The 15,661-nt window shown below is 40.9% G+C and overlaps 1 long non-coding RNA gene across 1 annotated transcript; it reads left to right on the top strand.

The window, feature by feature from the left end:
* Positions 1–12,144: 12,144 nt before the first annotated feature.
* On the top strand, positions 12,145–13,153 carry LOC142368967 (uncharacterized). The gene is made up of 4 exons (XR_012767472.1): positions 12,145–12,214; positions 12,323–12,388; positions 12,782–12,835; positions 13,057–13,153. It is a non-coding gene; the product is annotated as an uncharacterized LOC142368967 (long non-coding RNA).
* The last annotated feature ends 2,508 nt before the right edge of the window (positions 13,154–15,661 follow it).

Genomic DNA, 15,661 nt, shown 5'->3' with positions numbered 1-15,661 from the left:
CTAACCATTAAAGCATTGTTAATTTTGTCAACTAGGACAATGACGAAAATATTTCGTTAACGCCCCTTTTACCCGTGACGATGACGAGACGATGACACACAAAATTGCTTCCAGAAAATAAAAATATGACGAGAATAAAATATGATTTTCGTTAACGAGACTAAGACGAGACGAAATTTACAAGCCATGGACAAATGGACATTAACAAATTTAATTGTTTATAATTAATTTGTAATTTGTAATTGTTAATATAAGTGTTTCTTGATGTAGAAAAGGCTCCAAAGTTGTTTTGGTCAGTTCAGAGCGGAGCGGCCCCCTGCTGGTCATGTAGCGTAACTGTCGGTGCTCGGTTAGAACAGGTGTGTGCTCTGAGTCGACAGAGGGAAGATCGAGCTGTTGATTAATGTCCCGGCAAGTGGTGTGTGCGTAAATGAAACGTGAGTATGGCTGTATATATTGTTCATGTAATGTATTCAGGTTGCTGCAGCCGTAGCTTCTGTTGCTTTGATGTGTAACTCGCCATGTGCATGCTAGTTTTAGCATTTAGCTCCCCTGCCGGTATACGGTTTGTTGGAGCTGGAGCCATTTAGTTTACAACAAGGACAACAAAACAACCTGCATGATAATGAGTGATCATGCCGCCGTGTGTAGAGAAGTTCTATTATGTACAGTCAGTGTTGACTAAAATGAATAAAATTTGACCAAGACGAAAATTGATTTTTGTCATTGTGACTAAGACTAAGACTAAATTGGGAAGGCAATGACTAAATATGACTAAGACTAAAAGTGATTTCCGACATTGTGACTAAGACTAAGACTAAATTAAAAAAAGCTGACGAAATTAACACTGCATTAAAGACCCAGAATATTACCTCCACCAGGTTCAATTCATGTAACCCAGAGACTTTAAACACAAATAATGAAGATTAGCTCCTGAACCTCTCAAATCTGCAGACAGAGCCAGAAAACGTCCCACCACAACAATCTGCCCACTGATTTTCTTCCAGCAGATCATTCAGCCTGCTGCACATGTTGAGTCTAAGCTCATCTGGATCTGCAGCTCAGAGAGAGGAGATGAAACCAGGAAACACTTTGCTGTTTTTAACCAGGAAAAACACAAACTGAGCAAATGGAACATTTATTAAGTGACTCTAATACTGATATACTGGGAATGTCTGAAAGTTGCTTGACACATTCATCATCATCTACAGCAGCTAGCAGCATTCCAGGATATAATGTATGTAGAAAGGCTAGAGAAGCAGGGCGAGGTGGGGGAGTATTGATCTATGTCAGAGAGAAGTTTCAACATGAACTAATAAGGTGGCCTAAAGACCTTAACGCTGAGTGTATTGGTCTAAATGCATCACTCTGCTCTGCAATGTCTTTTACTGTGATTTGTGTGGATCCACCTCAGCAAAGGATGTGTTTTATGATCATCTTCAGACAATCTTAAATCACTGCAACTCGAAGAAGGAAATCATCCTACTCTCTGATTTTAATATCAACTGGGACATCAAGTCAGGAAAAATATTAAACAGCTGATGGATGAGTACAATTTGACACAAATTATAAAAGGAGCGACAAGAATAACTAATACGTCAAATACAACAATTGATCTAATATTTACTAATAATCCTGAAAGAATCTCTAAGACTTCTAATCTATTATCAGGCCTGTCAGATCACAATTTTATCTTGTGCTCATGGGAAATTAAGAGGAAGCATTTAATGGCATCCAGAGGTCACCAGTTCTACTTCATACCCAAAAGCCAGCAACAATTCCTGAATGAGGAAATCCAAAATCTAGAAGGTCTAATATTCTGGAAAATAACGACACTGAGACTCGCTCAGATAACTTTATTAAAAAAGCCAATGATATTATAACGATTCACCAAAAAAAAAAAAAGGTAAATCCAAGCAACATAAAAATAATCTGCCCTGGTTGAACAAAGAAATTATAAAATGAATGAAAGATAGAGATAAAGTCTTAAGGATGACCCGTAAGGTGAAAGCAGATTCTATATTGAGGCCATAAATGGGGCAAATGGTGATTAAAAGTTAATATGGAACAAAATTAATAATATTAAACTAAACTAAAAAAATTGTAAAGTTGAGTCGTTGTATTGTTGTATCGTAAAATATAAAGTTGAGTCTACTGTCACATAAACTTTGAATGAGGTCTCTGTGATGTTGTATGGCTGAGTTGTGAGGCCTCCAAAATAGGGCAGTTTTTGGCTCGTTAAGTGCTTTCAATGCATTTTCCCATTGCACTGTGGGTAATTTCAAACTTCCCTTATCTATCAGTTTAAAGGACAAAAGCAGATCAGATTTATAACATGAAGCTGTTATAACAGGGCATCCATCTTGACATGTACGCACACTATGGTTTCTTAAAATTGCACTAATAATTTTGACTGCACTCGACTGTCTCGAACAAACGGTCGCTGTTCGAAAAATAAAAGTTGTATCCGAATAATTCTTGAACCGTCAGCGCCCCAGGAGACGGCAGAAGCCAGCGGTGTAATTTTCATTCAGCTACTATCTGTGGCTCGTTTTTCATGGCAATTTTAAAATCATTTTACACCTGAATTTTCTGATTGTAGGCGTTTATAATGGGCGGAATGTCAGCTGGAGGGCCGACTCTCTGCGCTCAGAGGCGATTTGTGATAAATCTGTGTGGAAAAGCTCAATGAGTGTGACTTTGTGTGAAAGAGGACAAAAATGCCTACGTTTTGAAGTAAAATTTGTCCAGATCGGGCGGATATTTTGAACATGAGAGACATTTGTTTGAGGAATTGGTGCAGTATTAAATTCAGAGTGAGAAACAGAGTGGGAGAAGCACCTCAGCTGAGACGTAGTCTTCCTAAAACGGAAACTGCCGTTGTGTCAAAGCTGTATAATGTATCAACAAACCCTTTGGTTCAGTTAAAGCCGAGAGTCTCCTGTCACATGAACTTTGAATGAGGTCTGTTATGCTTTATGGCTCAGTTATAAGACCTCTAAAATAGCACATAGTACTCGTTAAGTGCTTTTCAATGTATTTTCCCATCTACAATTTTCCCACTTTTTCCCATTTTGCCGAAATTCCTTTCGACGAATGAGAGCCAAACTTAATGGCACACCATTCCTGATCGATGCTTTTTAGACTGGTCAGACCGTCACTGCTAGACCAGAAGTGCGCCGAACTTTAGAACGGAAACGGGAGAATAATAAAAGTCTGGCAACAGATTAAATATGTGTGTCTAATGCCTTTGGCATTGGCACCCATAATTAGTTATCTCCCCATCTTAATATTTCAACTAACTCCTCGCTGTGTTGCTCCAACGCCGGGCGCAGCTCTGCGCACAGTTCCAGGAGGATTTCCCTCGGGAACCTAAAGCGGCTGATGAGCCAGTCGCCATCATGTTCACACACGCTCTCTTCGAATTGCAGCATTTGCAAAGTCTGGTTTGTCAGTCATGGTTACTCACACACGCAGAAGCGCACACGTAAGGGGATTCGGCACAAATCATGTTAGAATAGCTGTAGCCTATTTTAACCCGTCCCTATTTGAAGTAAGCAAAAACGGTCAAGGTTGCTGTGCTTTTTCAAAGCTTCTTACATACAATATGTTGGTCGCGTTGCCTGCGTTTTTACCAGTCAAGGAGGTTATGTTTTTGGTTGCGTTGGTTTGTCTGTCTGTCTGTTTGTTTGTTTGTCTGTTTAACTGAAAAGTGTGTAACTTTAATAAACATTTTTTTTTAATCTCTATTCCTGGTTATGTCTAAGTTTTAATGTCTTCTGACAAGGTCCGTTATGAAGGTAACACACTGCCAAAAGCAAAGATGGGAACAAATTCAATTCAATTCAAAAATACTTTATTTATCCCAGAGGGAAATTAAATGTTGATGTAACTCAATTAAATCAAGGAGTTATTATAGATGCTGATGGCTGTGGGCAGGAATGATTTCCTGTAGCGGATCTGTTTTGCATCCAAACTGAAGAAGCCTTTGACTGAAGAGACTCTGTTTTCTGATAACAGTCTCATGGAGACGATGTTCAGGGTTGTCCATAATTCTCTTGATTTTATGCAAAATCCTTTTTTGCATTATTGTCTCCAGAGGTTCCACAGTCGTCCCCAGAACAGAACCAGCCTTCTTTATCAGGTTGTTGAGTCTTTTTAGGTCCCTGGTTCTGATGCTGCTGCCCCAACAGATAACGCAAGAGGAAATGACGCTCTCAACAACAGACTTGTAGAAGATCTGCAACATCTTGTTGCAAACCTTGAAGGACCTTAGCTTCCTCAAGAAGTACAGTCTGCTCTGTCCTTTCTAGTAGAAATGGGAACATCTCCCATTAAGACTTTATTGTTTTTAAAGTACAATTTCTCCCTTTGGGTACCCCTAAAATGGCCAATTTTTACCTTAAATTTCCTAAATCTCCGCACCATCCCCCCCGGGCTTGGTCGCTTCACTCCCTTGCCTACACCACTACGCTATAATTTCATCCTAGCTAGAACCCTGCATCACTGCCTGAGGACTAATTGTTTTCACATTTATTTGTTATAACAGTTTCCCAGCATCACGTCTAAGTGTCGCCAAAGAATCAACAGCTGTAGAAAAGTGCGTACGCCAGCCCTGAAGTTGGTGTGAGGCACCGCACATTTATACGATCTTTTCGTTCTTGATACATCTGATCGTTGACGTGAAAAGGTGCGTACGCACCCTTTGTACATGAGGCCCCAGAGCACTAGAGGAGACTGATGTGCAATGATGCAGGACTAAGTTTGGCCAAATGGTGGAGTCCATCAGAGGAACAGTGCTGGAACACACTGCCAACTCGTGTTAGAAACTGGGACAATTCCACCACCTTTAAAAAGAGCCTTAAACAGTGGTTGCAAACAGCCAGAGCTGCTCTCATGGGTCACCTCTCCGTCTTTTCCCTTTTGTGTACGGACTCTTAACTTTGATGTGAATCTTTCTAAAGATTTTCTGTTTCTTTGTTCTTTAGTTTTTTGTCATGGTGTATTGTCTGTATGTTTTTATGATACCTGCCTGAGGACAACGGATGAAATTTAGCAGCTGTGCTAACTCCGGCATATTTACATGGATGCTTTGCTGATATGTTGTTAATGTGCAGAGTCCTAACCAAATAAATAAGAAATAAAATAAAAACCTCCTCCACACTGACCTGTGGCCCGGTGGACCCAGAGGATGAGCCGGCTCTGTTCCTGGTGGAGGGGTTCTGCTCCGGGTTCTGCTCCTGGTCCAGCTCCTGGTCCTGCTCCTGGTTCTGCTCCTGGTTCTGCTCCTGGTTCTGCTCCTGGTTCTGCTCCTGGTTCTGCTCCTGGTTCTGCTCCTGGTTCAGCTCCTGCTCCTGCTCCTGCTTAATCTCCTGCTTCAGCTCCTGCTTCAGCTCGTGGTTCTGCTCTTGCTTCACCTCCTGCTCCTGCTCCTGCTTAATCTCCTGGTTCTGCTCCTGGTTTTGCTCCTGGTTCTGCTCCTGCTTCAGCTCCTGCTTCAGCTCCTGCTTCAGCTCCTGGTTCAGCTCCTGGTTCAGCTCCTGGTTCTGCTCCATTCTGGTACGACTGTCAGCACATACGATAAGATCCAGCTGTGGCGTGCAGCGTGTTAAACCACACCCACTTTTCTTCTTCTCTTGATAACCTTTCTGCAGTTTTTAACCATCCAGTCACATTCCATTAAGGCGTGACACGGCAGGCAAAAGCAGTGATTTTTCAGATGTGTTCTTTAGACCTGCTATAAAGAAAACGTTGAAAACATAAATTAAAATGTTTATTTTATTACATTTTGTTTACTCGCGGCAGTACGTTTCCCCCGAATTGACCAAAAAGTTAGCATTCCAACGCGCCATGCCGAGCTTCGTCTATTTACTGAAGTCTGTCATGACCGGTATCGTTGGAAAGCTCTGAGTCTCCTGCACAATGATATGTCACCCAAATAACGGCCCTTCCTTTCTATCAGTAACCAATCGTGGAAGTCTAAAGGCGGACTTACAGCTAATGACAGAATCTCATTGGCTGTCATCATTTAAAAATAAGTCATTTCTTTGTTGCTAAACATGAAGTACACACATGTGTACTTATGGACTGAAGCTCCTCAAAACTAATGTTTACTATGTAATATAATAGTGAACATGCACACATGTAAAATGAGAAAAAAGCTAACTGATGCAGCTAAAAACCTATACATCTTTCCAATTTAATAAATAACCATTGAATCACTGAATGTATAACCAATACATGAGTTAGCTGGGTTGAAAATGTTGGTAAAATGTAAAAATGCGAACATGTAAATTAGCTTACAGCTAACTTTGGTGCAGCTAGAAATCTGTAGGCCTACATTGTCCAATTGAATAATAAATACATGTGCATAACTGCTTTCATACTTGATTATAATTGATATGTATTTGATTTTGTCATGTTTATGTTTCCAGAGCGTTTTTCTGTGCAAAGAGCATTGGAGCTACTTGGGTTAATTTATAGAGACAACTCAGATTTGGACTTTGAAAATGATGATCCACTCCTGGATGAGAATTACCAGCCATCACCACAGGAGCAAAGCAGCAGTGAGGACGAGGCGGACAGTAGTGAAGATGAGGCTCCCATTCCTGAACCCACCAACCACAGCAGAGGACGTAAACGTCTCCGTAGTGTAGATAACGGTTAGCCGAGATCCACTACACATGTGGTTGTTTTATGCAGTTAGGTCCAAAGAGCTGGAATTACAGAAAGCTTATGTACAACACTTGTTGACAGGTTCATGTTCAGGGACAGAGTCAGGTACAGGTTCCTCCCGCACACACAGACGACGCTGCCAAACTCAAGAGATTGAGGCTGATAGCTCAGAAGATGACTTGGGAGAGTCAACACCAGAACCAGGCCAGACCAAAAAACAAGGAGAGACCAAACAAGGTCATTGTTATTGATGCACCAATACACCTAAATTGCTTCCATAACTTAGTGGAAATAAACGGTAATGGTAATATTTTGGTTGTGCAGGACGTGGGATGTGCTGGAAGGCTACTCCTCTGACGCCACACCTTGCACAGTATCAGCATCTGGATGCTTGTTGGTTGCTGTTTGTTTAAAAACTATGCATGTATGTGTTATTAGTACATGACAGGAAAAAAGGACTGGGTTCAAGGTAGAAATAAAGAGTTTTTCACTCTGTCACATATAGGTGACTTTGTTGTTTTTTGTTGAAATTCAGAACACGAGTCCACATACGTGGACATCTTTTTTCTCCAAAAGTACATAATGTAAAGAGATGATGCTTAGTTTCTAGTCTAATTAGGTCCCAATAAGCCCAAATAGCAAAGAGAAATAAAAAAATGCATGTAAAAAAAAAATCACCTTGGGCCTTAGGAGGTTAAACTCATTACTGTGCTTTTTATTTAAACCCCTGTGAACTTTAAAACGCTTCTTTAAAGACCCACTAAGGTCACAGTTCAAAATATTTGTAGCTTTTTGATCAAATTCAGAAAAAAAATGTAATAATAACTCTGTAGACCGACAGCCACTGTGTGCAATATCCCATAAATCTCATCTGAGTCAGTGGAACACCATCAACTTAAATCATTTTACGACAAGCTTTCATGAGACACTTCTGAAGAGGACAGTCAGACTGTCTTTTAATGGGCTTCTGAGTGTAAAGCTGAGAAATCACACACTGATACTGAGGAGAACTGGATTTCTACTGCTCCTGTGATACTTTCCTGGATCACCCACAAGTCTTTATAATAATGCTATGACTCCTCTTCACACAACTTAAACTCTTCATGTCATTAAAGGATTTATATTGAGCAGAATTAAGTCCCATTTTAACATCTAATCATGAAATATGGCATATTGTGTACATTAAACACATCAAATCACATGTTTTGGCTGCACACTTCTATCGAGCGTTAGCATTAGCAGGCCGGGCTAACTGTGAATAGCAGCCAGGTTATCTGAACTTTTTACTCTCTGCTGCATGTTCTGACTGCCCGTGTCCAGCAGCAGGAATCAAACCAATGACACAGAGCACTCTGAAGACATTTCTGCTAACGTCTGACCGCTAAATTCATTCTTTTCTGGACTCACCTGCATGCAGCTTTCTGTTGCTATGTTATCACGTGTTCAGAGTCGGGACAATGTTCCGAGGCGTGCAGCAAATGGCGCTGATCACGTGATTGATGACGTCCGAAGCGCAGAACGCATTGTTTGGTCGAATCGGCTCGGCTTCCGTCGCCTGCTGATTACGTCACAGTATGCGGCTGTCGGCTTGAATGGGAGTACATTGTGATTGGCTGTAGTAGCCATAGTAACCGTAACTAGGAGAGTTTTTTTCTCGGTCTTTCGGTGATCGGCAGCAGCTATGGAGAGCTTTTAGGAAGAAATGAAACATTTCCTACAAAATAGTGTGTACCACACCGTGAGCACCACTAGCCCCAAAGCTTTAAGATCTAGTTTGTTTTGTTGAATCATTTTGGCCTTGGTTCACTCTGAAGAGAAGCTTCATTTTCAGCTTTGTGTGCTGAGCAGCAATAGGCAAGGCAAGGTAATTTTATTTATAGAGCACAATTCATACACAGGGCAATTCAAAGTGCTTTACAGCTACAAAAAATCACAAGAAGGCAATAAAACCATTAAAAAGGAAAAATAAATAAATAAAAGAAAGAAATTAAAAAAGAAAGAAATTTAAAACCCATTAAAATAATCATTAAGTAATTAAAAAGTGAAGAGTGCAGATAAAATACTTTCAGGTGTCATATGCGCAGCTAAATAGAACTGTTTTCAGCCTGGATTTAAACATAATCAGACCTCTTTGACTATATGCGTGTGGACTCCTGCACATAAATGTACAAAAACTAGCAAAAATTGTTCTGTTGGATGTGTGTGTATATACATACACTACATATATATGTGTATATATATATATATATATATATATATATATATATATACATACACTACATATACACACATATACATATATATATATATGTACATACACTACATATATATGTGTGTATATATATACATATATACATATATACATATATGTATATATATGTGTATATGTAACGGAGTTAAGGTGTAGTGTGATTCCACATGCCATAAAACTCAACTCGCACACAAAATAAGTCCTATGGTACTTAAATGCAGCACCCCTGGAGATTAGGGTTGTGCACCCCGGGGTAAACAGCAGTCGGACCTTGCTGTCTCCCTGGTAGGTGCACAAGTTATGAGCTTAACTTTTGTTTACTATTAATTACTTTAATTTCATTACTAAGTTGTTGTTTAAGTTGTATTTTATAAAGCTATAGCTCCCAAACGGTTGAGCACGTTCTTTTCCATAAATGTTGATGGTATTTTTGTCTTTTTCTGTTTATAAAATGGCTAGTGCTCCATGTCGTTAGCTAACCTGGACCTTGGTTCACATTTTCAGATGTGTATACTGTGTGTGTGTGTTAGGAAACCGGGACTGATTGTCTTAATTCTCCACCAGGTATATTCCACTTTATTGACATAAATAAACGGCAAGTTGCCAACCGTCACCGTCTTCTGCTGTAAAAAAACACAACGCAAGAGAGAGTAAAAAAGCCGCTACATATATACATATATGCATTCTTCTTTGGAGACACATTTCTCAGCGTTTTAAATGGTAGAGGGTGCCCCTACCTCGTCCTCCTTCGCAGTGGTGGCTCCTCCATAGGGGCGACTTGTGCGACGCACTACCAAACACGGAGTTTTTTTTTTTTTTAATCTAGTTGCTAAGGTGGGACTGATCTGCTGTAGGCAAACTGGTTGTATATGTCATTGTCCAATCAGATTAAGGTCGCGCCTGGTGTTGCCACGCCCATTTGGGGCGATTTCTGTCAGGGTCGAATTTGCACCAGAAATCTCCCGTTGACATGAATGGTACGTCAGTTTTTTTCTAAAATCCTGCTCCCAATGCATTCTCTATGAGGGTTTATGTGCTCGCACAAACGACGCACAACGTGCTTTCGTCATACGTCTGCTGCGCGGGACCATGAACTTTCTACTTGTTGTTGTAACATTGTGGTTTTCAATAAAGAAAAAAAAAAAACGCAGAAGATGGCGAGTGTCGAGTGTAACAGTACAGCAGTGTTTCTGACAGAAGTTCCCTTTAGTCGTCGTACTAATGCGGAGAAGGAAGTTTGGAAGAATTTTGCAGGATTTTCGAGCTCGCCTTGCGAGGCAAAGATGAAACCCAGGGCTCCACCAACCCTGCTATTTTTCCAGCTAGTATTTGATAAATAACTTAACCTTTTGTGCTCAGTCATTGACCTGTAATGATTTAAATCTTTTATATAATGTTGACAATGATAGCAGAATGTATAATGCCACATTCATTGTTAACGGTGCAGTATTATATTTAAAAAAGAGAGAAATCTCACATAAGTAAGCTGCACTTAACCATGTTTGACAACTGGTTATGCTTTTCTAAGTCATATTTTCCAAAACTTCAATAAACACTTGACTTGGATTCATATGCTGTCATTTTAATTACATTCTTTAGAATGAAAATTTAATGAATCTTATCATTAAGAGCTTATGTGTTTACTTATTTCATAGAATCCTGGAACAATATGAGGAAAATAAATTTATGGTTAAGGTGTAATATTAACTGATTGGCAAATTATGCAAAAAAATAACTAAAAATTATTAAAAATTATTACAATAAATTATGCTACCTAGACAAATATAGCTCAGTCCTATGGACTTTTATGGTACTTATAGACATAACGGGGGAAATTGCATTCACTTTGGTTATTTGGCAGACCAAATAACCCCTCGACTCTGCGTTGTGTTTATTTAAAGAAGACAAGGAGTTTCTGGACGATTGGACATTTTATTTCCTGTGTGGGAACATAACAGGTTTGCATCAGTGCAATCGGTTCAGCTTCGCACAGCACACTCTGATGCAGCTTTCACAGACTGGAAACTGCACTACCTAAAAAAAATGTCAGGAGCCGCCACTGCTCCTTCATACTGAATCATGCCAGCGGTCCAGCTTACCTTCAGATCTACATCCTCCAACAGAGCATGATATCACTGTCTGTTCCTCCTGTTGTCCCAAACACTCCATCTGTAGAAGATGTCCTTCAGTCTGTCTGTTCTCTCTGGGGTCAGATGGAAAATGAGCTGAATGGCAAAGCTTATATCCAACAGAATAATTTTTACTAGTTTTATGTACATTTATGTGCAGGAGTCCACACGCATATAGTCAAAGAGGTTATTGCTGCTCAGCACACAAAGCTGAAAATGAAGCTTCTCTTCAGAGTGAACCAAGGCCAAAATGATTCAACAAAACAAACTAGATCTTAAAGCTTTGGGGCTAGTGGTGCTCACGGTGTGGTACACACTATTTTGTAGGAAATATTTCATTTCTTCCTAAAAGCTCTCCATAGCTGCTGCCGATCACCGAAAGACCGAGAAAAAAACTCTCCTAGTTACGGTTACTATGGCTACTACAGCCAATCACAATGTACTCCCATTCAAGCCCACAGCCATATACTGTGACGTAATCAGCAGGCGACGGAAGCCGAGCCGATTCGACCAAACAATGCGTTCTGCGCTTCGGAACATCTGGTAGCATAGCAACAGAAAGCTGCATGCAGGTGAGTCCAGAAAAGAATGAATTTAGCGGTCAGACGTTAGCAGAAATGTCTTCAGAGTGCTCTGTGTCATTGGTTTGATTCCTGCTGCTGGACACGGGCAGTCAGAACATGCAGCAGAGAGTAAAAAGTTCAGATAACCTGGCTGCTATTCACAGTTAGCCCGGCCTGCTAATGCTAACGCTCGATAGAAGTGTGCAGCCAAAACATGTGATTTGATGTGTTTAACGTACACAATATGCCATATTTCATGATTAGATGTTAAAATGGGACTTAATTCTGCTCAATATAAATCCTTTAATGACATGAAGAGTTTAAGTTGTGTGAAGAGGAGTCATAGCATTATTAGAAAGACTTGTGGGTGATCCAGGAAAGTATCACAGGAGCAGTAGAAATCCAGTTCTCCTCAGTATCAGTGTGTGATTTCTCAGATTTACACTCAGAAGCCTATTAAAAGACAGTCTGACTGTCCTCTTCAGAAGTGTCTCATGAAAGCTTCATTATTCACTTTTCGGGGGCAAAGGACTCTGGCGCCGCGCTTCTGGAGTAATTCCAGCGGAGCGAAGCAACGCGCTCAGAGGAGCTAGAAGGTTAGTAAATAACTAATAACAGCTGTGCTGATCTACCTCACCAGTTTTGCCATTTTTATTTTATTTTATATATATGATATGGTTCTAATCTGTTTGTTTTTTTATCAGTTACAGGGTCCAACAGCGTCCTGGATCCTCATGCCGCCACCAGCACCCCTTGCCGCCCTCGACCAGGTAAAGAAAACACTCTTAATGCATATGAAAATGTTCACTGTCTGTTCTCAATTTAATGGAGTTAAGAAAAGCCAAATGTAAACGGACCATGTATGCTGCTCTGGGAGAATGCCCGCCGAGGTGTCCATTATCAGAAGGTAATGGGCTACACGGGGGCGTGAACCGCGTTGGACTGTTGTTTTCGCGTCGTCCATTCATTTCTGGTAATGGGCACCTCAGAGGGCATTATCCCGCTTAAACCATGGTCACTTACGAAATATTTTGAAATATTCAATCAATCATTAATACTTCAATGTTTGTTAGAGGTAAAATCGTGATTTATTTTATTTTTTTTGCCATGAAACCATGCTTCCTGTTTATGACATGTTTATTCTGAAATGTCTATTCCTTCAGTGACTACACCAGACCCATCTGCTGTGGCCAGCACCCTCTGCCACCCTACACCAGGTAAAGAACATTCCTATTGAATATGTAAATGTATAATCTCTGCTGTCGATATGGTGGTAACAACAGCCAAGCACATCATGTAGGCTGCTCTTACTGAGGTCTTGTTTGAATGGAAAAAAAAAACTTCAAATAACTGATAGAGCTACACAGAACTATAATGAACGTTAAACCACCCTTCATTTTTATAACTTGTTTTTATTCTTAAATGTTTTTACCCTTAGCAACTACACCAGAGCCCGTGTCAGCAGCAGCAGCAGCAGCATCATCATCATCATCATCAACCATAAGCCAGCCCCAGCCAGCTGCCAGCACCCTCTGCCACCCTAGACCTGGTAAAGAAAACAGCCTATTGCATTTTATATGAATCTTGAGTGTCACAGTATTAGAATTCAAGGTGTTGTATTATAATTGCTGTTTACTAAGTATCTGTCTCCACCCTCTGTTTTTTTTTTAGGAAAGAGAAAAAGGACCGACACACTTGTGGCCACTGTGCAGGAGATGCTGGTCTCCGACGCAGAGCGGCAACGGCAGAGTGATGCCTGTTTAAGTGGCATGATGCTTTTTTTAAGGAGCAGGCAGAGAGGGAGGCAGAGGAGCGCATGGCTCTACGGGCGGAGCTTTTGGAAGCCAGTCGTAATAGCAGAGCCATTATGGAGGAGCTCTTGGGTGCACTAAAAAGAATGGCACCTAAGTAGGGGTGGAACGATACAAAAAACACACGGTTCGGTACGTACCTCGGTACGGACCCTACGGTTCGGTACATTTTCGGTACAGTGCCGAAGGAGGCGTGTAGCGAGGTTCGAGCACATGTAATAGATATCTGAATCCTGCCTCTTCTACAGTGGAATATGGGCGCATAGCAGATGCGATGTAAATTCCAATTGCTTCGGTAATTGTTTTTACTCTGCATGTATTCGTATCCAGGGGTTGTTGTAATACATTTGGGAGACGTAATTGGTCGGGTCTTTTCATGGTTTCTATAGAACACACCTGACGGAGGTGTGTGGTGGTCGGTAGCTGCGCCACATGTCATGCTATCACGGCTGAAATGTTTCCTCATACCACACAGACAGAACCGGCGTATGTTTAATAAGTTAAACTTACACTGGTCTCCTATGTCTGCGGCGCGCTGCTCTCCTTTCTTCCTTCATGAAATGAAAAAGTATCTCCTGACTCTGTGAGCTCTTCCAGCCTCCATGTTAGACGCCTGATGTGATTGTCCATGATTAATATCACCATCATGCAGACCATGAACACGGTGGCCTCCCCGCTCTCCATATTAGCTTCTTTGTGGTGTTTTTTCTTCTCTCGGGTTTTGTTTTGTTCCGTTTTGTTGTTGAATGTGGCGCTAAACGGCTAACGGCTAACACGTCACTGACGCGGACGGCTGCGCGCGGCGCATCAGTCCCGACTCATGTGGGAATGGAGACTGAAACAGCTCCGCTGGGGAAGGACAGTTATCAGAACGAAATTCGAGTAGGACAGTTCTGATAACTACTCTGTCCAAAAGCGTATATCTCTACGGACCAATCAGAGCTTGCATGTGGCAGTGTTTAAATGGGTCCTGAAGGAAACTCTTGCAAAATAACAGTTCCGTGTTCAGAAAACTTCCGTACCGTGTGTATTCTGCGTGGAAATGCGCGTACCGAACCGTGACCCCCGTACCGTGACGGTTCGGTACGAATACATATACCGTGCCGGCCCTAATCAGCACAGTAGTGTTACCTAAGTGATGCCATGTCATGAAAATTGTAAATAGTTTTTTGCACTTTTTTTTTTTTTTTTTGCACAATCACTTTTATATATTAATAAATGACTATTTGAATAGTCAGAAGTCTTCTGGGTTTTTATTAATAGTGCTGCCAGTTAGATGTTTTGTTGCCACATCTAACTATGAAATACTAATGGGTTATTATTAATAGTAGCTATGAAATATTAAATGATCCATCTTTACACGCTAAATTTTAAGCATTTATCTTCAGGTGTGGATTACACTACAGCAAAGGTTTAGCATTCAAATACCACTTGAATCTGAACCTCAGTCTTTGGGATGATGTTGGGACCCTTTCCTCAAACGGGATCATTGTCTTAATGTAGTAAAATGATTTAAGTTGATGGTGTTCCACTGACTCAGATGAGATTTATGGGATATTGCACACAGTGGCTGTCGGTCTACAGAGTTATTATTACATTTTTTTTCTGAATTTGATCAAAAAGCTATAAATATTTTGAACTGTGACCTTAGTGGGTCTTTAAAGAAGCATTTTAAAGTTCACAGGGATTTAAATAAAAAGCACAGTAATGAGTTTAATGGAATGTGACTGGATGGTTAAAAACTGTGCAGACCAGAATGGAGCAGAACCAGGGGCAGAACCAGGAGCTGAACCAGGAGCAGAACCAGGAGCAGAACCAGGAGCAGAAGCAGGAGCTGAAGCAGGAGCTGAAGCAGGAGCAGAACCAGGAGCTGAAGCAGGAGCTGAAGCAGGAGCAGAACCAGGAGCTGAAGCAGGAGCTGAAGCAGGAGCAGAACCAGGAGCAGAAGCAGGAGCAGAACCAGGAGCAGAACCCCTCCACCAGGAACAGAGCCGGCTCATCCTCTGGGTCCACCGGGCCAAAGGTCAGTGTGGAGGAGGTTTTTATTTTATTTCTTATTTATTTGGTTAGGACTCTGCACATTAACAACATATCAGCAAAGCATCCATGTAAATATGCCGGAGTTAGCACAGCTGCTAAATTTCATCCGTTGTCCTCAGGCAGGTATCATAAAAACATACAGACAATACACCATGACAAAAAACTAAAGAACAAACAAACAGAAAATCTTTA

This window comes from Odontesthes bonariensis, chromosome 19, assembly GCF_027942865.1.
Source record: "Odontesthes bonariensis isolate fOdoBon6 chromosome 19, fOdoBon6.hap1, whole genome shotgun sequence".
In the NCBI taxonomy this organism is placed as follows: domain Eukaryota; kingdom Metazoa; phylum Chordata; class Actinopteri; order Atheriniformes; family Atherinopsidae; genus Odontesthes; species Odontesthes bonariensis.
This window is presented reverse-complemented; position numbering and strand designations above follow the sequence as displayed.